Source organism: Anas acuta, chromosome 1, assembly GCF_963932015.1.
Source record: "Anas acuta chromosome 1, bAnaAcu1.1, whole genome shotgun sequence".
In the NCBI taxonomy this organism is placed as follows: Eukaryota; Metazoa; Chordata; class Aves; order Anseriformes; family Anatidae; genus Anas; species Anas acuta.
The window spans coordinates 102,668,830-102,695,327 of NC_088979.1; the positions used below are offsets into that span (position 1 = coordinate 102,668,830).

General features: G+C 38.9%; 1 protein-coding gene across 22 annotated transcripts in view; it reads left to right on the forward strand.

Annotated features, from left to right (window-relative positions):
* The window catches only part of NRIP1 (nuclear receptor interacting protein 1), a 148,469-nt gene that overhangs the window by 95,169 nt on the left and 26,802 nt on the right, over positions 1–26,498 (forward strand). For 13 of the 22 annotated variants that reach the window (XM_068690609.1, XM_068690724.1, XM_068690596.1 and 10 more), the window contains one exon: positions 24,689–24,737. The exons of 7 other annotated variants lie outside the window; for them this stretch is intronic. The gene's annotated coding sequence lies outside the window, so the exon portion shown is untranslated. Of the gene's footprint in view, positions 1–16,158; positions 16,449–24,688; positions 24,738–26,498 lie in introns of those variants that run through there. 2 more of the 22 variants (XM_068690655.1, XM_068690716.1) reach the window with 2 other exon arrangements.

Here is a 26,498-nt window from a genome sequence, read left to right on the forward strand (position 1 = left end):
AGGGTCAAGTAGCAAAAACAAACTGGTATGGATTAAGATCTAGCTATTTAGGTGAGTGCATACATGATGATTGAAATGTAGGAAATAATGCAACTGTTGTCTTGCAGTATGGCTGAAAAAACATTTGGATTAAAGCTGATTTACTTTTTCTATTTCTTAATCTCCCTGTTCTTCATTTTGCCCTTGCTTGTGTTCTTATTTGGGATTGTGTGCTTCATTTATTTATTTTATTTTATTTTTTGTGGGGGGGGGGGGGAGGGAGGGAGGAGGGAAGTATGCTTTTTTTCTGAAACCATGTTTTTCCTTCAAATCTATTGCACTTTTTTCCTCTGTTGGTGCTACTTGACCTAGCAGTAATCATGAAGAATGTTTTCTTTCCTGGATATGCTCTTCATCTCTTTCAAGGCATAGTCAGACAGGTCTTCTGTTGAGTTCTGCTTTGAAATTAATAGGAGCAGCATCAAATATTTTGAGAGCTCAGGACAAACTCCTGACACTGCCCAAGCTCACTATAGCCCATGAGATCTGTATTCATGCTCTCGTGCAGGCACAGATTAAAGCTGAAATAGTTTCACGGCCTTGGACTGATTGGAGATTTTGTAATCTTGTGTAACTGAGGGGACGAAAAGGAGGTGGGACAGCTGGCTGGCTGTAGGAGACCTGGCTGGGCATGTGGATTTCAGCTTAGGGGATAAGGGCAGCTGTAGTACTGGGAAGTGTCCTTTTCAGGAGGCCTTTCAATCATGTTTGAATCCTTGGGTGGCCATTTATAAGATGTGATTTTTGGGAGGGCCGGTCTGATCCACACTTGGTTTATTTGTTGGTGTGGAGTCAGTCAGATTTTTCTGTTTGAGATTGTTGCTTTGTTTTAATAAAATGTATGTACAACCTACTTTATTAATAAAGCAAGTGGTGTAAAATATTAAAGACCAAAAAAATGCTCTGAAAAGATGGCACATAAGGTCAAGATTTCACTTCCATGAAGAAAAAAAAACAAAGTGACTGTTTTTGAAGCTGCTGCTCTGTTGTTAATTTGGAAACTAATTTTGGTCTTTAGTGAACTCATTTAAACTTATGGTTTCGACTTTTGGTTTCAGTCCCCACCTGTTATAGTTTATTCTACTACCTCTAGCATTAAATACTTCTGCCAGACTTATCTGTGTACTTGTATTTTCAGAGAGTCGCTTTATCTGACTCTGAAAACCTCTTAAATCATCTCAGAGTATCCTCTTTCCTCATAAGAAAAAAGACCATGGATCCTTGAACCTCTTTGTTGTAAATTTCTAAGGTTGTGTATCACTTTTTTGGGTTTTGTTGCCATTTGTATCCTTCCTTAGATCAAAAATGAGAACCAACAATTTTTCTTTGGCTTGCCGGGAAAAAGAAATCTGTTGGATACAGCTGTTCAACTTAAGGGAAAGAGTATAATTTAAATAATCCAAACTAATCTTCTTCCAGAGTAAATTTTTTTAGAAACTTGTTCAAAAATAAATACATTTAAAAAATCTGTTGTAGTTTGATGAAAAGCGAAGATGGGCTTGACAAAATCTGAGTTTCATTGGAGGGTTTGCACCTATGTTTGTCCATGGCATAAATTCTGCTTTGTGAGACAGAACTCAACTGAAAACTGTAACTTTGCAGTTTGGTTTCTGCTTTTGTCTTTGACCATCACACCTGAATAGAGGAACCTGGATGCTCAGCTGGGCAGGAGGGTGCTGTAGAGGGTGACCTGGCACCCTGCTAGTCCCACATCACTTCTCTCTCCAGGCAACAACTTTCCTTCTCAAGGGGAAGACAGTGCACAACTTATTCTCTGTCACAGATATCATAAAAGGACATATCATAAAAAGGACATTCAGGCCAGCAGCATCCCCATGAGAAAAAAAAAAAAAATTATTTCTATCTTTTTACCATGTGAAGCCATCATATATTCATCAAGCTACATAGTGGCAAGAACTCTTTTCTTCCTGCAATGACTAATGCTTTGAGTGTAAGTAGAAGAATCACTATTAAGTGAGAAGGCCACATTGAATTAAAACTTTGTGGAGGTAAACAAAACGCATTGAACCACATTTGCTTCAAATATTTAGGTATGATTTACTGTGGGACTTTGCTTAATGCATGTATGTTGGAGTATGATCCAGTGAATTTGCTTCATCTCCAAACTTGAAATGGTAGTTACCAGTGTGGGACGATGTGCAGACATTCAAGACTTAAATCATTGCTTTTTCTTTATTTTCTTTCTTTTTTTTTTTTTTTTTAACCTGCGATAGTAACATAAGTTGCTGATTTTTTTTTTATAAGGAAGATAATCTATAAATATGCAGGTAGGCTAGAACTGTGGTATGTGACATGAGTGAAGGGGAAAAGTTGTCTTTGGGGATGGTATCAAGTTCAGCAGGTTGTAAACCTGTAAACCTTACTTGTTAGAACTTCTCTGTTTTTAAGAGGGTGGAAATGTTTCCTCCCATGTCCTTTTTTGCAACAAATTAAGGGGGGAGAGAGCAAGAACAGAGAACAAAATATGAGAGTGTAAAGGCTGTGTGCAATTGATAAAGAAGAAGAATTCATCCACTTCTACCATGTAATGATAGACCCAGGAATCAGATTCAAATACATGTCTAGGTTTCTACTGTGCTATTAGTGAACCCATACAGTTTGTTACTCAAACTGAAACACAAACTACTCTGATAGAAGAGCTCAATTGTATAAGGACAGAAGAAAACTAATCAGAGTTTTTGGCCATTTTATGCAGTTTTTCTTGTGGGACTTGACAGTATGGCATATATAATGCCTGTAACCTAATCAGTATTACTGTGCTGGTGAATGACATTGTGTGGCATTTGTGTCATGTTAGTGGTTGCAAGGAAGTAAGACTTTAAAAGTTGCTCACATCTAATGTGAAACAGGAAATAAATCTACAAGCAAGGAAGCAACAGAGGAAAGTTGTTTTCTTGATGGGTGGATTAAAGGATTTAGTATGTATTCTTAACCATTATGAAAGACTAGTAAATCCTGTTTGCATATGGGTTGGTAAATTTTTATGAGTAATTAGTCAAGTTAATTTGAGCATCCTTTTTTTTTTTTTTTCCCCACATCACTGATACTCAGGTTTTTGCCATGAATTATATTTTTGCATGACGTCTGACATTTTAAATAAGAATACCATCCAAGTGCCTTTGTTCTGAAAGCACATATTAATGACCCTCCATTGTTCTTGAAATTGTGCCTTTTCAGTTGTGATCCTGAATTTCACTATCTACCTAAGGAATGGGAAGATCTCTGTATTTCCTGTGATGTTTGTTTGTGGGTGTTTTTCTTCCTTGTGGATCTAGGTCATTAATTTGAACATCTTGAATTCATGGACTAAATTTTGCAAGTTTTGTTCATCTCTTCACGCCCACCTTGTAAGTAACAAGTGTTGAAGCCAGTGGGCTGGTTGATTGTGAAAGATTTCTTTTGCTCAGGTTTGGTCACTGCTGGTTCTTGTTGTGATCTGGTTATTGATCTATATGCTTGTTGTAAGGTTTAGTAAAGCGGAGAAGAAAATTCTGTAGACAAAATCATTTTTCTGTATTTTTAATTTTGAAGCCTCCCGACGACTAGAAGATACGTGACTGTTATTAGAAATTTTAGCCATAATATTTCAGAATAGTGTTTTGGTGTTTGTTTTTTATAGGGTAAAAATAATGTAGTGCTGTCACTTGTGTCTATGACAAAGAAAAATCTGCTAAAAGAGCTTACAATGGCCCAATTTAATTGTCTGATCTGTGCTAAAAACAGTTCTACAGTATCCATTTTTTTTCCCCTTTCTAATTTTGAAAGAATCAAAGATAAATGTCTTGCACATTAAGGAGATGAGCTATAATAAAACATATATGGATAATATGGCAGCAGTCCAAGAACATTAGTATGCACTCCCTGATGTAGTTATGGTGGCAGCTAGCAGTCACTCTTAAGCGAATGGTACTCAGTCAGCACGGAGAGCCCTCCTCGGTGAGCTGTACCTGGTTTGAGAGGAACCCATCCACCATCCTCACTCCTGCCATGTGAGGCATTTATTGCCTGGATCGATGTGAAGCTTGTTCATTTGAAGAATTAAAGTCCAGCCGCTCTAGGGAGCAAAACTTGTTATGGAGTGTCTGGGCCACAGCTGATAATGTCCACAGCTGTGTGGATAACTGCCTAAGGACCGAGCATGTGTATGTTGTAACAAGGGTTTTTTGGGAAGTGTGCTCACCCTGACATAGGACTGGCCATGCTAATAGGCATAAATTTGGAGAGCAAGTCCTACGAGGAGCGGCTGAAGGAGCTGGGCTTGTTCAGCCTAGAGAAGAGGAGGCTCAGGGGTGACCTTATTGCTCTGTATAAGTACATTAAAGGAGGCTGTAGCGAGGTGGGGGTTGGCCTGTTCTCCCATGTGCCTGGTGACAGGACGAGGGGGAATGGGCTAAAGTTACGCCAGGGGAGTTTTAGGTTAGATGTTAGGAAGAACTTCTTTACTGAGAGGGTTGTGAGGCATTGGAACGGGCTGCCCAGGGAGGTGGTGGAGTCACCATCCCTGGAAGTCTTTAAAAGACGTTTAGATGTAGAGCTTAGGGATATGGTTTAGTGGGGACTGTTAGTTTTAGGTCAGAGGTTGGACTCGATGATCTTGAGGTCTCTTCCAACCTAGAAAGTTCTGTGATTCTGTGATAGATACGCCTGTAAATGTACGTGAACTTTGCTCCATGTGCCAGCTATGTGAGCACCATCACTACTGCATGGTAACCTACAGTTGTGTGTTTTTTTTTTTTTTTTGATGGAGTGGAGGCTGCAGGATTCTCATGAAACACAGCAATGTGAGAGCAATTCCTCTAACCCTTGTCTGCTTCCTCTCCGTATCTAATTAGCCATATGGGAAGAAGACAGTAAGGGATGTCTGCAGGCCAGGCAGATTTTTCCAGTGGATTGGATGTGGTCTGCAGGTTGCAATTTGAGCTTTCCAATATGGATTACAAGATATAACTTGAGGTTTTATGAGTTTCTTGTACCCAGTTTGCTTTGAAACACATACATGTTAGATGTTGATACTTGTTATAATCAAAGATCAGAATGTTTTTCTGTTCCTTAGAAGAAAAAAGGCTTTTGGAAGATCTTAATTTCTTTTCCATGATAATCTACATACTCCATTTGCTTAGGGGAGGAGTAAGCTTTACTGCTTCTCCACATTATTACATATTTCTTGCAAGTGTTCAGGCTTTTACTTTATTATCCTTTGGAGGCTCTTTCACAGAGAAATGAACCTTGATGTCAGGTGGCAGTGAACATGAATATTCCAGAGCCAAGTTGTTCCTGCTCTGAAAAACCTCATAGGAAAAAAATTAAGAGAAGGAAATTTTCCATGAGGTTCTTCTCACAGACATGTCTGTTGGGTATTCTGATGGTGAATATGACAGATCAAAGGAGAAAGGCTGCTTCGTGAGCATAGGAGATCTTCTGGGTAATGCCTGGAATTCAGGGAGTCCAGCCACAATGTAGAGCCCCCTGTGCAGGTGCCCTGTGTGCAAAGATAGTTTTTGGCGGTCTTAGGTTTTGGGGGCAGGGGTGTTGGTGGTCGTATACTATAACATTCAGTTTTACTCTTGTGAGCAAATAAATTGGGTCCTTTGAAATTTTTATTTGTATTTTTTTTTTTGCGGTGGTCAGTACTTATTCATGCTTTGTTTAACACGTTACTACTAATACCCAATGCATTGCAAGGAGGAAAGCTGTAGAGTTTTGTCAGTTCTCACCCATCCTGTGGCTGATCTGTTAACCACTCTAAGTTTAAACAACCTGTAAGATGACATTTGATATTTATACAACTATTTTGTAAAGGAGATAAGCTACATTTAGAGTAGTGACCAAAATGTGCTACCTCCTTTGTCCTTGTGAATATTAGTTTTCAGCTTGTTTTCCTGATATTGCATCACTGCCTCATCTGCTCATCCATGATTTCTCAATAGTAGCTGATGTGTACAGCAGGGAAGATGAAATAAGGGTACAATACTTTTCCATTTTTATGGACTTCATTTAGATTTCTAGTAGCTCAAGCCATTTTTGTGATGTTAATGCAAGATTAGAAAGCTGAAAAAAATCAATGTTGTTTCTTGTTTGAGGAAAATAATCGTTCTCACAGTATTTTCATTTAGTGTTTTTTATGTAGCCCCATGCCTCCTGAAGAATGTGCTTCATGTCTGTTTGACATGCAAATGTATTGTTAGTCATCCACAAATGAACATAATTGAGAAGTGACAAAGGTCTCATAAATGTTTTTGAAAATCTTGGGTGCATTTAAAAAAAAAAAAAAAAAAAAACACAAGCAAACAAAAAAAAAAAACAAACTTTAGAAAGCATCATAGTTCTGATTATGTAATTGAGTCAGCCTGGAGGGAGGAATTTGTAGATTTGTATTGTTGTCAAAATATTAAAAGTTAGGGAAACTTGAGTGGGCTGTTTCTCATGGCAAAAAAAATGGAGTTATATTTTGTGGCATGTACCGAATGCTTAAATGCATCTTCTGAAATGCATAAGAAGTCCTCCACATTTTCCTAAACTAGTAGTTTCACAATATCTGCAGTTTAAAATTTTGTCATAAGTATGAAGCTATTGTTCATTTTTATTGAGGCAATGTATTTGGCTTTAGGGATTATCTTTACTGTAAGACAATTGAGAGGACTCATTTCTAAAGGGATCTGTCTAGCCTTCCTCAAAAAGGAAAAAGATCCATAAGCATTTGAACATTAGGAAACAAACAAACAAACAAACAAACAAAAAAAACACACTAACATTTCAGGCTTAGATTAGTGCAGTAAAGTAGGAGTCCCTGATCAAGTGTAAGGCAAAGCACTGGCAATCTAAATTAAGAATTCTGTAAAGTTTAAAAAACAAAAAAAGATAGTCAGAGAATGCTTGTTAGATACATTTCTGACACTCTCGCTAGCAGGAGAACAGAAGAAGTTTGAGTCACTGTTTGACCTAGGAATTTGTATCACTGAAGGTAGAAACGAAGTGTGTTTGAGAGAAGGAAAAGCAATTGGCAACTGAATACTCAAATAAACTCAATAACCAGGAACCACTGCTGACTCATGTTGGCTTCAGCTATTTTGCTGGACACCTGGCAACAGTATTACAGTGTGATCATTGCTGGAACTGTACAAGTATGATTCATTCTTCTGTTGGGCTTTTCTGGTTGTCAGCTTCTTACTCTGTTTTCTTAAAATAACCTGGACTACCAGTAAAAGTATGCATGTGTATCACAGATGCACATACATGGAAATACAGTGTATTGTATACAAAAGATTGTTGCCTGCCAGACACATCCGGTTCTCACTTTTTGCAACTTGCTGTGTTTTCCGTAATCAGTATGCTGCTTTTTACTTGGTAATGATATCTGAGATTTCCAAAGATAATAGACGAGTGTTTAAATGAGAATATTTGAAGGTGAGCATTGGCAGTGTAATGTTCCAGTGATGATAGAGACCAATGTTTCTACTTGAAAAACAAAACATTTTTATACCCCATCTTTCTGATACTACTTTAGCTATCAGATGCTGACGAAATTAATGATGGCTAATACATAATACAGTAAAAATATGTGCTAGTTTTTCTCCTCTGAGTCCCACATACTTAATGGAAAAGTGGTAGAGAAGCCTAGGGAGATCAGTTGGAACGGTAAAAGAAAAAGGCTGGGGACCAGGGAATCTTTCTGAACTGCTTATGATACAGACAACCTAATGGATATTTGCAAATTGCAAATTATGATTGAATGGAAGTAGCTTTCTCCCCTATACTTCCCATGCTTTAAAGTGGAAATTTAGAAAGCTTGTATCTGGCAGAGTACGGAGAGGAACTCGAGTACCTGATTTTCTACCGGATGCCTTCAAAGACTAAGGGTGGGAGGTGTAGCTTAGACTTTGAGATTGCAGGAGTTGAGCCTGATTTTACATCGTGGTTATGCCTTCTTGATATGGGTGGCTGCAGAGACTGGAGACTAAATTAAAACCTATGGTTAATAGGGGTAGCCAAGTAGAATTAATAACAGACAAATTGATTAACGCAACTTTAAAAGATGTTTTTCACCATTTAAAGATGTTTCTATACATCACTTTACTCTTAAATGCACTTAAGAAAAAAAAAAAAAATCTTTGCTCTGCAGACAGCCAAAAAGCTGTGCTTGTGAATGTTAAAAATGACCTTGAGCAGAAGAACTCAAAGGTTGTTGGTGGTTTTGTACTGAATAAAATGAACTGGCACAGCAATGTGAAAAAGCTGCATGAAGTTTCAGGGCCCTGATTTAACAAAATGCACTTAAACATGGATATAGTCACTATTCTGTGAATACACATGTAATTCCTGAGCAGCACACAAGTTAAATACTAGAATAAACCAAACTCATGAGTGTGTGTCATGTGAAGTGTTGCTCACATTCTTAGATGGGTATCTGAGATGTCTGAAGCAGGAAATGACCCTCCCCCCTCCCCCAAATGAACAGTGTTATCTCTGCAAGTAATCAACCTTGCTTTTTTGAGATGCACCCTATTGAGAAGTGTCCCCCGGCCCAGGTTTGGAAGACATTGCTTTGGGAAAAACACCTGCAGAAGATTCATTGCCATGAATGCTCAAGTCATTGGGAGAACTGAATTAAAGCACTTGTTTTGCTAACAAGGGGCAGAGCAGAGGGAGAACTTAAAGATGACTTGGAAAGGAAATTGCCTGGGTGTTAAATGAGACCTTGGTAGAACAAGGCTATTTCCTTTCTAAGTGTAAACACTGATAATCTGTTAAGACTTTTTTTTTTTTTTTTTCCCCCTGTGGATTTGGAAAGAATTGCAACATTTATTTCCTTCAATCCACAATATTCAGTACTTAACCTCCTTAGCTACTGCTTAAGTATAACAGTTGTACTAGTAGGCAAAAGGAAGCTAATAATATAGCTAACATATTCTTATACTAGAATAAGAATATTAGTTCTATTAAGTATACTTGAAACTAATGCACTAATTATAAGGCTTCTCTGCTTTCACTTCTTTGCATGTTTTCCATGACTTTAGTTAAGATGGGGAGAACTTAAGTAGATGTAACTAGCACTTCATAATTGTGTTTGTGTGCGTTTTCACGTGCACTTCATTTTCCTTTAACCGTTTTAAGATTTGTGTATATTAAAGTTTTATCTGTTATTTCTGTACTGAGTTTGTATCTGGTGATGTTTCCATTTTCATGACAGCGCACCTATTTTTACTGTGTTAGTACTACTTAATAGTACTATGTTAGTACTACTTAATAGTACTAGCACTGTGAAGACCAATTTATCAAAATTTCTATTTATTCAGGTTACTTAAAATAAGTAGCCCCACTTACCTAATTTGCAGTTTAAAAAAAAAAGTCACTGTTTTTACACCACAGCTCACAAAGAAAATTAGAATCATAATTTACAACTTCTGTCTCTAGAAGACTCTCAATGTGCTGTGCTAGACCTTGGGCTGCTTCTGATACTGCTAGGAACACAGGTCATAATGTTGTGTGCCATGGCCACAGGACAATTTTACATCTGTTACTTGTTAATACTGGCACCAATGGAGCATATCTGTGTTTGCTTGCAAGAGAATTTTTTTAAATCAATAGCATCTCTGTATTAGCAGATACAGTTTTATTTAATAATGGGGTCCAGGTGTGAAAAGAACAGATTATATTAAACTGCCATCTTTGTTTTCTTTTTTAACTTATTTTATTTTCTGCATTGAGCTACAGTGTGTATAAAATAACTGCCCTATGCTTAAAGTATAGTCAGAATCAGCATTTAGAAAATGGTACAATTAAAGCTCCATGGACAACCTGTACTTGGACTGGTTGTAAAGTGCTGGTCTTGTCCGTTACTGGGTTTGCGTGTGCTTGTGCGAGCATGTCTGTATAAGGAGCCAAGTGGATAGTGTTACTTCGGAGAACAACATGCCTTGGTGCAGTTGCTGGCCATGAGAAATTGTAGTCCCAAAGACCATTTTTATCAGAAGGTTAGAAATGAATGCCTGTCCACCTTCATAGATAGTATGGTGCCCTGATGGTTGTATTCTTTGCATATGGGCATACAGTTTGCTGCTGTAACTTCTGGCTTGGGTACTGTATAACAACACCAGTGCCTTCTGTGTGAAGTTCTTAAGGTGGTCTGAGTTGGAAAGTGTTTGTTGGACTGTTGTAGCCCTAGAAGAAAGCTGGTAATTTGTATTTGGGTATTTCGGCAGGGGCACACAATGTGTCCCATGTTTGGCAGTAACCACTACCTGGCTTGAAAGCTGTCATTGCACCTTTAAATTGCCCTGTTCAGCTGGAACATTGCAACATGAGTTCTTTGTTTTTGTTTTGGGAGTTTTCACAATTCCTGATGTTTGGAGAACCTGTAATATATTTTTGTTTCCCTACGTGTTTGGAAAAAAAAATTAAGAAACCATTGATGTTGCATATTCAGTTGTGTATACCATGAAAGTACTTCTCAGTATTTTCTGCTAGACTGACGTGTAATATAAACTACTTAAGTTGGTCTCACCTAATCACCTAATCCCTTTTCCTGGTAACTCTGGCGTAAACTAGAAAGTTTTCTAGGAAACAGTGTAGGACCCATTACTTCAAAAAAAAAAAAAAAAAAAAAGTGTAATAGGCCAACAGGCAAAACTTTTTTTAAACCACAATTGGCTGCCTGTCTGGTGTTTTGTTATTCAAGGGGCACAAAAAGAAAATGTTTGTGCAGAACAATTAATGAACCACATGTGTGGATCTGATCAATCTCCGTTTGCCAGAGTCCCAAAATGGATGAGAAGGCATGCTTGGTTGTGTGCCATTCCCATATGGCTGCGAACCAGAGCCGGTCTGGGACCTTCCTGCGAGGCAAACCTTGAGAGCATTCTGAGTAATGGCAGAGGTTATTCTGACATCCAGGCGCTGTGGGAACACTGGGGCCCTCTGTCCAAGCGTAATAAACATGTTAGAAGCCTTGGTGGGTCTGTGGGAAGTCCTGTGTATTGTACAAGTTCCTCTTCTGCCAATATAAAAGGTGCTCTCACTAGAGTTACTTGAATCTAGCATGTAACATGGTTAGTTGTTTAACAAGGAGGATATTCTGTGAGAAAAGCCATGACTCTCGGGAATGACGAAGTGAGTCTATTTTAGTGTTAGGTGGAGGATAGTGTCATAACAGTTGTGACATTACTGCCAAAGCTGTGTCCTTCTTCAGTAAACTTAAGTGTGTTTTGCTCTTGTCTAGGAGTACATAGTACTTTAAAGACCCGCTATACAAAACCAGACTAACTTAAGCCATTAATGTTCAACCAGAAAAGAATTAGAACACCCTCTGCTGGTGTGAATGGCTCTGTTTTCCTCTTCTCCACAAGGACTTGCATGGTGTATATCCTAGAAATAGTAAAAGATGATTCTCAAGTGTGATAACTTTTCTTGATTACGCTGAGATTATTTTGACCCATTTGTGTTTTCTTTTGCCTGCAGAAATTTGATAGTTTGAATAATACCACCACTAAAACAGACATGAAGATAAGGTGGTGATGCTTTTTCTTTACTTTTGGACACAGGAATCCATATTATTTCCTCAGTAGGAGTACGAAAAGTTGTTATTCATTGGGAAATTCTTTCTTCATGAAGCTGGAGGGTGTGTGTGCAAGTATGCTTTTGAAGAAAGTGGCCATGTCTTAAATATGTTGATAGTTGCATTTGCATGACACTGCCACATCCATTGGGTAAATCTGTGGTTTTGTAGAGTAACCATGCGTGCCTTGGGCCTTTCCTACTGGTTATCTCTGTGCATTCACTCAAGTTTTTAGAAAACTTCTGTGTCACTTGTCAGATGATGAGCAGTCAAGAGCAGAGAGGCTGGCTGTCTTTATTTCAGTTCCCCAGTACGTGCGCTCATGCCCTCAAACTCCTGGTAGGCCTGTCGCATGTTAATATCCTCTTTGCTCCTTCCTTCCCAGCTTGGGATGAGTGAGAAGGAAATAACAGGGTCAGATGAGGAGTGGACGCTTCTTAATTTCTCCTCATAAAGCATGTCTGATGCATGCCAAACAGTCCTCCTCGTGTTCTTGACCCTCCTCCTCTTACGTGCCTCGCCAAGCTCGCAACCTGTTGAGATGGGGGCTGCCCGGTCTCTGAAGAAACCCTTAGTTCACAGCAAGTACAGACAGGGATCCTGTGGCCCCGAAACGCTGAGCACCCTGAGCACCCCTCTACCTACCTGTGTCACTGGGAGCAGCCTGAGCCAGGGCACGGCACCGCAGTGCTCCCGGACTGCACAGCCGCGTGGGGAAGGGCACTGTGCTGGGGGTGGAGAGGGATGGCGATTGCTATGCAGGGAGCCTGCTCTGTATTAATAACAGCACCCTTCCCAGTAAATGGTTGCTTACATAATTTTGTTATGAAAGAACGCTGCCGGTTGAACTGTGTTCATCTCTGCTGCTTATGAAAGTGTCCCTTCAGCACGCCTGCAATACGCTGCCTGCTGCAAGAGAAGGGTTAAGAGCAGACAACATCCTGTCAAAGACCTTGTTTTTAATTTTGCCTCTCACACGGGCACAGATCCGGCTAAGAGCAGCCCAGATTAGTTCGGAAAACCTTTGAAGAGATTTAAGATGTCCTTCAGCCAGTTTGAAGGTTTTTGTCTTGCAAATCCAGTACAAGGGCGCCTGCAGGCATCTCGACCCTTGCTGTGCTGCTGATGCAGCTCAAGGTCACGCTAACCCGCCCTGTGACATTCAACAACAGCAAAAAAATTATGCGGTGAAACTGCTTCAGCATTCAGCCAACCAACAACTTCCTCAGCTCCTCACTAAAGGAAGAAGTGTGTATTTTTTTCTTTTTTCTTTTTTCTTTTTTTTTTTGGCTTCGTAGATTTTTGCTGCAGGAAATAATCCAGGATTTCTGGTGTGTGTGATGACAAGGTCATTTCTTAATTAGAACACATGTAAAGAACAAAGCTAAATGGCTTCAAAACAGCTTTGTAGTTGATGGAGAGGATTTAAATTATTTAAAGAGATAGTCACCCAAGTATGATGGAAACTGAATTCTAAACACATTAACTCTTTCAGTACGCTGCAGTTTCCATATGCTATTCAAAAGAAAATGTCAAACTTGATGAGCAATATTTCAACTGCTGTTAAATGAACATTTTTATGTCTATTTATAGTTGGGATTGTATTATGCATTTTCTTATCTGAGTTGTGAAAGCCAGGTATTTATTTATTTACAGTGAAATATGCCGTGCTGGCTAGAGATCAAGAGATAGCCATAGGAAATTGCTTCCTAGACACGAGAGACTTAATTTCTACCATATTTTATATTTTAGTGAATTTATTAGCATAAATGTGTGTGTGCGAATTACAGTGCAAGCATGCACATATTGTTTCAGAAGTGCTACTGGAAGAAAATTGGACTACTATAAAGGTGAATTTGAGAGAAAGGAATTGAGCTTGAGAGGAGAGAACCGGCAATATAAATGGCAACTTCACTTAGTTTTAAAGTACTGTGAGCTGTCTGGAAAACCTAATTGTAGGAGGGATCTCGGAATGTGAGTTGTGTTCCCCAGGTTTGTCTGTGTGACTGAAAGTGCAGAGGCGTTGGTTCAACAGCCTGAGACGTGGTTTGGGGTGGCTGTGTGTGTGACCTGTCCACCCCTTTAAGCCTGTCCCCAACATTTCCTCCCCTGATTTGATTTTTGGCCTTCCTGTGCTGTGAATTCCCTGTTACCGACCAGGTGCCCACACCTCTGCGGTCACCTCACGTGTGCGGAACCCAGTGAGCCACCGGCCAGCTCGCCCGCGTAGCGCGGCTGCTCCTGCTGGCAGCACGTCCCCACAGCACCTGCTGTGCTGGCAGCTTTCGGAGGGGAAGCGCGACCTGCCCTGCTCTGCTGTGCCCTGCCCTGCCCTGCTCTGCTCTGCAGAACCTGGCTTTTGTCGCTAGCACACAGCACCAGCAGCAGAGGCACTGGGTAGGGTTCTGCTAGCCAACTTAGAAGACGGGCTGTGCGTGCGCTCAGAGATGCCACTGCATGGTGCATCGGGGAATTGAAACGTGGAGGAATAAGTCTTCCTTCAGCTGTCAGAAGTTAAGCACTGAAATCTCCCAGCCGAGTGTTTCATGTGTAAATGACATGGAATATACTGGGAACATATGACAATATCTCTTGTTCTTTCTGTTTATGGTTTCTAGGCTTTTTTTTTTTTTTTTTTCCTGGGTGAATCTTGTTCAGCTGGAACAGGAGGTGCAGCAAATGTCAAATGTCAGGCTGAAATGGAGTATGCTTACAACAGACAGATTGTGCTGGCTTCCAGAACCTCCTTGTGAGAAAGGAGGAAACTGCATTTGCCAGGACAGGGAGGGAAGAGCAGGCACTGCAACTTGTTTCCCCTTTGGGCTGCTTTTCTTCGCTTCCCTGTGCTGTCTGTCTTCAGATGAGGCTTGTGAGGAGAAAACAGTGGAGGAAAACAGGTTCCACACAAGAAAAATGGATAGGACAAAACGGATCTGCTGTGCGAAATTTGTATGTTCTTGCCCTTGCCTGGGGTGTGCTGTGCCCTTAATATTATGGGAGACCTAAGCTCACCTGCTAGTAATTCCTAATTTACTGTCCTAATTCATCGATTTGTTATCACTAATTGTACTTCATTTACTTCTGTGTAGTTTCCAGTACCTAAAGGGTTGAAAGGTTGCTGTAATTGGCACCCGCAGCTGCTCTTTCTTTTGACAGGGGATAATTTTGCAGCCTATGCTTTGTGTGACAGCTGCCTAATTGGGCATTCTCCCCTTGTAGCAAGCCTGCCTCCTCCAGCCTCCCTGCTGACAAATGGTGGTGGATTATAGATGAGGACACGCTGACCCATTCGACCTTGCTGAGACAGCGGGGAGGGGCCTCCTGCTACTTGAGGGAAGCTTTGGGTCATTTAAAGGACAAGGTCATGAGCCAGGTGGGGAAATGACATGATATCACATGACAATAGCCTGGTGACACGGTCAGTATGTCAAGGGCAAACTCATCAGTATTGATTATGCTGCTTTTTTATGGTGTCTCTGTGAAGCCACTGATATTTCAAAACTATTTTGCTAATTTATTCTAGGTGAAGTGCCAAATGCTATTTTCAGGGTTATTTTTAGGAGTATTTGTACAGTATTTTCTTCTAACTACAGATCACATACAAAAGCAGCGTTATTAAAACCCTGTCAATAGTAATTTACAGGCTTCGTCTTGATGGTTTTGGCACAATGTACATCTGCAAGGACTATGAGAAAAATACCAGGAAGGGTGAAAATCCCTGCTTTTAGATTTCAGTATTTCACTGTTCATTCCTACTTGAAAGGCAAGTGTATGAGCCTTTATGAAAACGTGTATCCACATACGTATGGCTGACTCATGTGGGGAAACTCTTTAAATAAAAAGAGCCAAAGAGAAAAGTTAAATATAAATCATGTGTTTAAAGAAAAAGTCTTCCATTAGCTCAGGGGTGATACAGTGAAGATAGCCCTGCCTATTTTAAGCAGCAATACAGTACCCAGCTATGCCAGCCAATAAAAACCTGCTAAGTGGGTTTTAGAAAATATGTTGTGAATACAAGTGACAATATTTTGAGAGCATCTTCATGTTGCATTTCTATGCTAATAAACTTCAAGGTAAACGAACAGCTTGTTTGACATTTGCTATGTTAGACAATAATAAAATGCTTTCTTCTGGAGTAATTAGATTTGATAGATTGATTATGTGAAAAGGTAAAGATAAAAACAGTCAAAAAGAAAACTCTCTTGAAGCAAGTTACTACCCGTTTCTGAAGGCTAATGGGATCACTCAGCTGCCCAGCAGTCTGTTGCACACGCACCCACACGTGTGCACAAACACAGGCACGTGCAGACACACGCAGCAGGCGCAGAGTTTCTGAAACAGCCTGCTAAGTACAGAGGGGAGTGTTCACCCCAGCACGCAGTTCGTGTTTCTGTGAAATCTGATTTGGTGTTGGATGCTGTTATGTCTGAATCTCGTCAGTTCACCAGGATGTAATTTTACTCCCCTGAGGTAAAAAGCCGTCAGTGGTAAAGTGTGATAAATTAGTTCACTCAAGTAGACGCGCGTGCGTGTGTGCGTGTGTTTAATTCTGACCTTGCCGTGCATGTGTTTAGCTACTCTCAGTGCCCGTGTCAAGCTTGGTGGAGGTTTAATCCTGTGCCCTTGTACACGTATGCTTGATTAGTAGTTGTGGTTATCTCAGCAGAAGACATTCCGCCCTCCTCCTTGTATTGGTCGGGACCCGGGCATTGGGGAGTCAAGTCGAAGGAGAAAGAAAAGAGATTTTGCATTAGTATTCTATGAAAGCCTTACTGTCTGCAGAACAAATTGATTGCTACAGTGTACCTGTGCTTGGCACCACTGCTGTGAAAGAAAGGTATGGTTGTAATCTGTTTTATTGTATTACATATTGTGACACTCCAGGAATGTTTAACATTCAGCTCTTCTGTGGCACATGCTAGAAGTCTAAGTAAAGAAAAATATGTGAATGAATGAAAAGTATGTGAGCCTGTCATATCTGCAGCTTTGTTTACTACAGTGAACTAAGTAGCCCCTGCTAATGAGACAAATATATTGCATATGCCAATGGCAACGTAAGGAGATAGGTAACAGAATTCTCTATATTATATACAGTTTCTCACGTCTGTGTCAGTGGCTGCTACATACCTATACAGATAAAATTCCAGTCAATATTGCAAGTGTGATTTTTTTTTTTGAGCTTTTAGTAAGATGATAAATGGGAAATACTTATATTTGAACATTGATGTGTTTTGTCTCTTTAAATGAAAATGGCTTTTTTCCCCAGTTTTTGATCTGCTGCACTGGTCTTGCATGGAGGGGTATGTGAGGGGATGTATAAAGGTAGGGAAATCTTAGACATGCTACTAGTGATAAACAGAACATGAAAAAGCTGAGAAGTCTTTACAGTATTTTAGCCTTCAGTCCTTCTTCCCCCAACCATGTAAATATGCACCCATTTTTTAAAGAGAAAGCTAGTGCTCTTCATTTTCTCAACTCTATTGCAGACTTTACACAGTTGATTTTCTGGTTTTATAGATGCTCTGCTGATCTTGGGTGTGCGTTTGTGAAGTATGAAGTGCTCCATTAATAAGATTCAGGCTGTTTCACAGAGAGCTGTGCTTAGTGCTTCATTCTTGGCATCCCTGAAATTGTGTTTGTGATTATTTGGATGTTTGCTTGTGGTCATTCCAAAACATCTGAAAAGTCTGTTCTTGTCATGTAGACATTCCCAACTAATTAAGTTTAAGACAAGTGGCAGACTTGTCCTGGACATTTAAATCTGGATGCAAACCGAATCTAATAACTTGAAGAGGAAATGAAAATCCACCTTTCCAAGTGTGTTATCATTATACACGAGCCGCAGATGTATCTGAAATCCTCTCTCAGCTCATTGTCTGGGCAGGTGACAAGTAAATGGCTTGCTTTAAGGAAATGAAGGACTTAGGAAGCACTGTATGCTGAAGAGCAGTCATGCACTATAATAGTTACTTCCGTCATGTGGCCTTGCAGACTTAAGATTAACACTTCGTAGATGTGTGGTATATTTATGAGTGTAAGCTTGAGCTTAGATTTTACACCTTGCGAAGGGTATGAACACAGCCTTATGCATGTAAGTTGTTTATCATCTAGATCCTGTGATAGCTAAGAAAATTTCTGAGAACCCCAGATGCTGTGTTGTGATTGTTTGTACTCAAATGATGACTAATTTCATTAAAAGTAATTATTCAAAACTTACTTAAAGCAAATGTTTTATTAGTAAGCTGTTCTTCCTCCCTGGAATTCTTTTGGAAAACTGTATAAACACATGTTGTAACATTTAGAGAGGAAAAAAAAAAAAAAGGTTGATTTAAATAAAAATTGCACAATTTACACAGCAGTTCACAAGATAAAAGGAATTGGCCATATTTAACAAGATATTGAAAGTTAATTGCAGTAGTACCACAGAAATGGTTAAATCGCATCTTAAATACTGTATTGACTTTTTGTAAATTTTAACTAGTTAGTGGAAGGTTCTGAGCTCTAAAGAAGATGCTAAATAAATACAAGGCAATACTGCATTTCAATGTAATTAACTTTTGTTCATAAATAATTCAACCTGTGACTTTAAATAAATGATTAGAGGAAAAGAAAATGACATGCGATTAAATCCAAGTCCTTGAAAACGTTTTAACAGTCAGGATTGCTGTGACTGCTTTAAGACTTCTTGTAACTCTTTGTTTGTTTGTTTGTTTTTTGTAGTAGTAGATCCAGTTTTGGAAGTAGTGGTTTTATTCCCTCCCGCCCCCCCTATCATTAGTGTATCAAAAGAGATATGAGGTAGACTCCTGAGTTCACAGTTAAGAGGGAAGATGGTGCGTGCTTTTGGTACCTCACTTTTGCTAGCGCCATGGAATATGTCAGCATGGATAGCATGTGATCTGTCTGGGTTTGTTCTTTTAAATGGAAAGTAGAAGTCTGTCTGCAGAATTAAAACTTGTACTGCCAGCTTTACTGAATCAGTGTGCCTGAAAACACTAAAATCTGCACGACGGTTTCAGACTAAAACTGGAGTGGACTGCTCTATTAGAAAGAATATTTAAAATCATGTTTGAAAAACAGTCTTACTTACAATGGAGGTAGGCAGTTGATTCCACCATTGGCTAACTGTGTAGCAGTCTTTCCTGTGGAGATATTTAATCAGGTATTAAGCTGGAGTTGATGCTTGAACACATCATCAAGTTGGGCAGATTTTAGAAGAGAATTCTAGTTTAGGCACTTTTTTGAAAGGTAGCTGTGCCCTCCTTGAGGCTGTGAAATGCCTGTTCCCCGTTGCCACCCCCTGTCCTTCTGTTATCATGCTTTAGCATGGTAAAGAAGAGGAAGTTGAGGTGTTGCATAACTTTTCTAAGTAAACAGATTTTGTGTGCAGATATTGAAGACAGTCTTAACTCAATCAGTGCTGTAGCTACCAGATTCCTCTTAATGCTAAAGGCAGTTGTGTAATTAATGGCCTTGTGTACTGAATGGAGACTGCTGCTAAACCTCCCGAGGGAATTATTTTGTCTATTGTGTTGGTTAACTTTCCCTGAAAATTAAGTGTTGCTGATACTCCATCATGGTGATGGGGGAGGATTTTTACGAGGCCTGATGAAATAAACTCCAGCATTGTTTTTCCTGACTACTGGACAGAGCATCTGCAGCAGCAGATTCAGTTTGAATGATTAAAGTATAACCATTAATAAAAGCATGATCAGGGTTACTTCCAGGGGCAAGTGTGGTAAGATAAGGAAATGCAAAACTGCACTTAAAAAAAAAAAAAAAAAAAAAAAAAAAAGAAGAAGAAGAAAAAAGTGTATTTATTTAAAAGATGTTATCATTGTATAGTCATAGAAAGAACTGAGACCTGTTTCTGGCAGTAGCATGAATGCCCTATTGCTATCATGGTAAATGATTTAGAGCAGGCAAGATTAATAATCCTCTTCTTTGTTCAATCTATTCTGTTGAAGCCATTTGGAAACCTTGGAGCTTATTAAAAGTTCCAACCGTCTTTTTTCTTTTCTAACTTTTTTTTTTTATGGATCTTTGCTTCTATAACATCAACCTTAGGTGGCACTGCCTATTAGCAGTTAGGGTTTGAAATACTGCTACTCCTCCCAAACTTTTTTGTGAAGCTGGTGGCAGTCACTTGATGTATTTTCTCACCCTCTGGCAAAGGGTTAAGTATGGCAGGTGTCTGCAAGTTCTACAAATGAATAACCACAGTAACTAAGTTTTTTCGTAGGCTTGGTCAATTTGGAAACTTCTGATTTGAATACAACTCTAAGATCAACTTAAAGTGTTTGTCCTTTGAAGCCAGTCTTGCCAGCTACAAAGCTGGAATTTAGGCTTCTAAGAATTCAAAAGGAAAAATGTTCATGTTTATTTTTAAGGGGTGAATATACTTTCTATCCTCTTGGCTCTGTTTAAATGGGAGGCAAACACGTTTCTGCAGGCTTAGTTCTAGTTACCGATGCAACATTTACAGGATCCTCTCGGTCAAACGTGGCAGAATTCAGGGTTCCAGAACCTGGGCAGCACCGAGCAGTTCAGCAGATCTCTGAAAAGCCACCTATGTGAATGCACTTTTGTTCCCTCAGCTTCACTCACCTTTCCTTTGTAGCTCCACTTTGAGCATAGACTACTGGAGTTCTGTTTATACATTTGTGTATGTGTGGATGAATTCACAAACTGTGTCTAATCCATCCCAGCAATCCAAAGCTGAATGTATTTCAGCTGAATTAGACCACTAAAAAGCGGACTGTGACAGCTTTCCAAAGCAAGGATATAAAAATGGATCTAATCTGGAAGGAAGTGCTTAGATACGTTTATACACATTTATACATAACTTTTTATTCAGAAGCAAGGACCTTTCAAAGTAGACTTCATCGTTCTTGGGTAGGAAGGAGGCTGAAAGTGGACAGTGGATGAGAAGATCCACTGCTGCAAAACTCTCTGCTGTGCAGTGGTCCTTCCTGCCCCAATAAGCTCAGTAGGCTCTGGCCGCCAGCTCATTAGGACTGTTTCTGCATGTCAGATCACCTATAAAGCCTGAAAAAAATGGTGAAATGTGTGTTATTTGTAAGGTGTTCTGTTTTTTACAAAAACAGAGTAACACTTTTCTCACAATTTTAATAGTGCCCAATAGCCTCCAACATGGCTTAGACCCATACAGTGCACATGATCAGGGGTCTGGGTGGACAACAATGGAGAGAAATTACTCTGATCAGTGTGCAATGAGCAGCAGCAATCTAATATCGGATATTTAGGTGTCAGATTGAAATAGGACTATGGTAACTGAAATACCTCATCATTTTTATTATTATTATTTGCTTTTTTTTTTTTTTTTATGATCTCCCTACATGTATAAATAACACGCAATTGAATTTCTTTAGTTCATAGAAGTCTTAAATAGCTTGAAATTTTCTTCTTTTCCAGACTCATGTACTGGATGGATAGATAATGAAAATTTGTTCTACAGTTAGTATGCTTCTTATTATCTGCAGCTTGGTGGTGGAGTATACCAAGCTCATTTTTATTATGGAGTTTTTAAATTGTGGTTGTATGTTTCATTAAGGAAAAACAAGCTGCTCAGGATGTTCAGCTTCAGACACTTTCTTCTCAGCTGTTTTACCTGTGACTATTATTTGGAGAATTTTTTCATTTCATGGAAGGGTAGTTCAGATGCACGTTTTGTGTAATTTGCAAGTATGGACTCTTGCACAGTTAAAGCTGACAGTACAGACAATGGAAGAAAGTCTTTTATCAACCGTCCTGTGCTTCTAAGAGCATTTCTTGTGTTCTGTAAGGCTTATGAAGTCACTATGTCAAAGGGTTTTTGTAGCGTTCAGCTAGTCATGATGGAGTGCAAACCAATTTGGAATTAAAAATGGCTGGATGAGCTTTACTATGCAAAAAATAAACTCGTAATCAAATCTGCTAGTCAAAGAGAAATGTTTAAACAAGAGCAGTTTTAGTGGCACTACTTGGAGCAACAAAAATATTACTTGAATATCTCCATGAAATAGTCTGTTTTTTGGATGTGCAAAGCTGTTGTAAATACTTTTACCTTTCTCATGATTGATAACTGTGAGGATCATGCTTGTTCTTTGACAATATCTATTTGCTTTAAAGATAGGTAATCAAAGGTGAATAAAAATAACTCATGGAAAAAAAATGAGATGTGTTTTCAGTACTGTGTTCAGATGTGTTAACAAAAAGGTGCATACTATTGTTCCATGTTCTTTTGAATGGCTTGTGTTTTATCAGGTAGCAGACAAAACCAATTTGCGTTCAGTGTACATTTTGCTTCTCGTATGGAGAAGTGAATTACAAAAACAGTGTTTAGTCTAAAATTTTATTTTTGGACTTTTTTTTGAGTTGATTCATTTGGTCTGAGTGGTGATTTAACAGGTAGTAACTTATCAATTCTACCCTCATCTGCCTTTCCTTTCTCAGCAGCAGATTACAGAGTCAAGATGTTTTAGGTCTTTCAATCCTTCCTCCTGTTCTGTTGGTCAAGATCAGAATAAAACTAATTCTATAAAACTAATGCTAACATCTGAAGATTTGGAATTCTCATCCATTTGCATTGCATCATAGTGTTTACTGCAGTTCAGTGGAAACCCATTCTACAACAGTGAAGAAATAAATGTGATATTTTAGGAACTGCAGTACCTAGAATTTCACCTCTGGCTTTATATTTTAATGAAATGGGCTGCTTTCTTTCTGTAGTCTGCAGTATTCTATATAATCTTGTTCCTGCTCTTCTATTTCTTACTCTTCAGGACACCGTGCTTGTGAGACAGCTTCCCAGATAGCTTGGATAACATCTATGCCTTCGCTTAAGTGTTGCTGCTTTTCTTCCTTAAATCTACTTTTTTTTTTTCCTTACAAACCTTCTTTTCTGCTTAGTTATGCCGGTATCTTGTCTTAGTTTGTAATCACTTTGGGGTTATAGTCTAAATTTATGGGAATATAAAATGTTTTACAATAGTAATTATGCCAGGCAGTGTATCCCAGCAAATGTCAAGCACAGACAGACTTGTTCTCATAAACCTGGCAGAATATAAAGAAGGCAAGTGAAATTTGCATCCCAGTAGGTTATTCTTGGTAAGCCAAACTGTTCACCTTCAGAAGTGCTACAAGCGATACTCTGGTTTACATGATTTAGTAGAGAGACACCAAAGGGACTTTGGAGGGAAGTCAGGTTAAGTTTTATTTGCAGCAAATTTGAAATCTGAGCTAGACCCAGTAAATCCAATCTTTCTGATTTAAGCACTGGAAGGAGAAAATATGTTCAGAAAAAAAAAGGGGGGGGGGGGGGGGGGGAAGATGAGCTCACAGAATTAAGTCTGCTGTTTGGGCTCAGAATGTTATTTTATTAAGGCAGCCGAGACAGAAAGCTTCCTTTGTTTCACTGAATGTGGCCTGGGTTTATGTTTAACCGCTCCCTGGGAAAGGTACTTTCTCTGCTTTCAAGTTCCTCCTCAAAAATTTCCTTGTTCGTGTTGTTTTTGGCACCATCTTCTGTCATGATTAAAATAAATAAATAACTAAATGTTGTCATTCTGAAAATAAGTTTTTCTAGGAGCAGTGTTTCCTTTCCTCATCTGGACTTTCTGGTCTGTCTTTGACCATTGCTCTCTGAAGTGAAAACAGCTTGCAACAGGGCAGGGGGATTTTCATTCTGCCAGCCAGGGAAGGGAAAGGGCTCTTGCTGCTAACTCCTTTTAAGATCAGCAGCTCAAGAGAAGGGGAGCACTTTCATGGTAGATTTTAGCCCTTCTGTACCCTTTCTTCCTTATCATTAATATTTCAGTGTGTTGATACTTTCGTGTCTTACTCTTCCCTTCCAATCATATGTGGTAAAAGAAAGCTATCAAGTGCATTGATACATTGTTGCATTGTTACAGCAAGGTGCATGGTTATACTGCTGCAAAAACAATACAGGCATTGTACCCTAAGGAAGGGAAAACACTTATTCTGGAGGCCAGGCTTGCTCTAAGGCTTCGTCTAGCCGTTGTCCAGCTGAACTCAAATTATTTATGTACTCAGCATCTCATGGGTGAAGATGTATTGATTTTAAACTTGGTATAGACTATGATGAAGGAAAGAGGACAAATAGTAGAGTGTGAATCTGTGAAGAAAGGCAAGCAACATACATAATCTGTGTTTTTGGCATGTGGTTTTCCTGGAGGTATTTTGGTGGATTTGGATTAATTTCTGCTATGCTGACTTACTGTTGTTGAGAGTGAGCCTCAAGATTGTAGCTGATTTTTGTCTGGGGAGCAGTGCAGGAGCATAATGGAATTTCCTGTGTGAAAGGTGCCTGAATATTTCGATTAAAATGGGTGTTTGTGGAAACGAGAGGAAGGAAGAGAAATGCAGTAAGTGGTTAGGCTATGTGGGTAGAAATGAAAGAGTTATTAATGTCTGTAGAATTTGGATGATAAATTTTAAACCTCATCTAGAACAAGAGAAAAACAATTGAAGTGAAGGGTTATATGGTCAGTGTGTTGAGGGGAAGGATTACAGTAATGGCTGTGTTTCGTGTAGTGCAGAAGGGTTGCTGGATGTGGAGTTGTAGGGATTTGAGAGAAAGCTGAATGCAGGTAACTTAAGGAAAAGACAAGTAAAATTTTAGAAAAGCAGAATGCAATGTCAATTTGTTTGTTTTTTAAGTCATCATCAGTAAGTGGATAGCAGGAACATCATAATAATCTCCTATTGACAACTTTTTTGGGAGGACAAAATGGATAATATTAATGGGGTGGGGAGACCCATATCCTCTGTTAACGTCATGCTACCTTTGTCACCTTGTTCAGCTCTTATACAGTGGTCAAGCTCTGTTATTGTCAGAAACTGACCACGAGTATAACCAGCTTTAGGGAGAAACTATTTTAGTCTAGTCTTGTCTGTTGATGCTGTCTTAAGTAAGACAGTCTCCCTTTCATGGGCTAATAGTGAACTAACAGAATGACAGTAAACAGAATAACAGTAAAGTGGGGAAAAAAAAAAAGAAGTAGATTTCCATCTTCATTTTCCACATTCTGATTCTAATGTATTTATTTTTGGCAGGGTGAAGTGAAAAGCAGATTCACAAAGTTCCAGCATTGACACTTTCAAGGTATGAGTTTCTGCCCATGAACTAGAGAAGTTTTTTACACTGTATTTTTTTCATCTCAGGCATAGATTGATAACTATACCTAATTCACACCAGCTTTAGACCTTACCCCTCCTAAGAATTCTGAGTCAGACGATGGTTTATTTCACATGCCCACATAGCCCTTGATCTCTTTCTTGTGAGATTGTTAGCTTGGCACCCTATTAAGCAATCTGCCTGAAGTATCCTGGGAAGCTAAAGACATCGTCACCTGTCCACCAGAACTTGTCGCCTTTTCTCAACAAATGGATTTTAAATTGTATGCTTTTAGAGTATAAATATGGTTTGAGACAAGTGGCTGCTGCACCCTTCCTATCCCTACTGGTCTTTCTTTGTTGCACAGTTTGGCTTGCACCTCAGCTGTCCAGCATGATTCACTTCTGCATTAATTTGGTATCTGTGAGTCATCTTGCAGTCCTGTTAGGTTCTGCAGGTATGTAAGAACCAGAACTGCTGTTGAAAGATACTAGATAGGTGTAATCTTCAATGAAGTTCTTTGGTATCATTTATTGGCCAAATTTAGCAATGGAGTTTGAACAAAAACCTCTAGTTTTATGGCAGGATTAATTTAAGTGTTCTTTTTTAATAATAATAATAATAATACAGGCTAGTAAGAACGTGCAGCCAATGAAACTTACCAGTTATATTCAGGTCACGGACAATGCCTTACTGTCTGTTGATCCAGAAAACACTGGAGTTATTTATTGATGCTGGTATATTGAGCTGGGAGACGATTCTGCAAGGTATGTCAAGGAAAGATGGCTTTGTGTAACACAAAGGACATGGATTGTGACCCTTCAGCCATGCTCAGATCTTGACCAGGGCAGATTAAGCTGCAAATAATATCTAGTCTGCTTGGCTGAATTGATAGAGTTGTGGGTTTGGATACTAACTATTAGATAATGACTTTACTACATGACACATAGTTTATGATAACTTGAAGTTTTCTGTGTTTATTTACTGTGTTTGTGACAGAGTTCTCTTGTTTTGTGAAAATTGTATTCTCTCTGCACTTTATCAATAGACGTTAAGTAAACAGACTAAAACAAAATTACAATTTTGAGATAGTCCCATGCTGTTCTCCATCCATGCCCTCAAAACTGAGAAGATTTACAGAAGGGGATTTATTACCTGTCACACATTGTCTTTCATTGTTACCACTAGCTTTTTTTGTTAGATGATCAACTGGTATCAGACTCCCAGCTTGTGGGCTACCAGATCACTTGTTATGGTTGGTGTGTGTTGAACGACTTAAGGAACAGGCAAGGTGGAATAATCAGTCTTGCAAGTCTAGTTTGGAAAAGGAAATCTTAACTGATTATAGTAAGAAAAATATTTAAATCTTGAATGTGAAACAGTTTACATTAACTTCTAGAGCTCCAACTTTATTAGTCGGGATTTTTAAACTGGTGGTCTATTATTGTTTTTCAGTATGGTAGATACCCATCTATCCAGGTACCTAGTTCTGCAACATTAATGTATGTTGCATAAAATTTAATACTTCTCTGATGCATGAATTGGTATATATACATAATCTTTCCATTATTTCGATGCCCTATAAAGATTTAAAAAACAAAACAAACAAAAAAACAAACAACAACAACAACAAAAAAGATGTAAGATCTAATTTGTTAGTAAAAATAAATAAGTAGAAAAAAATGGAGAGGAGTTACTATTAAAGCATTCATCTAACTGACATTTTGAATATTTTAAAATACTTCTTGA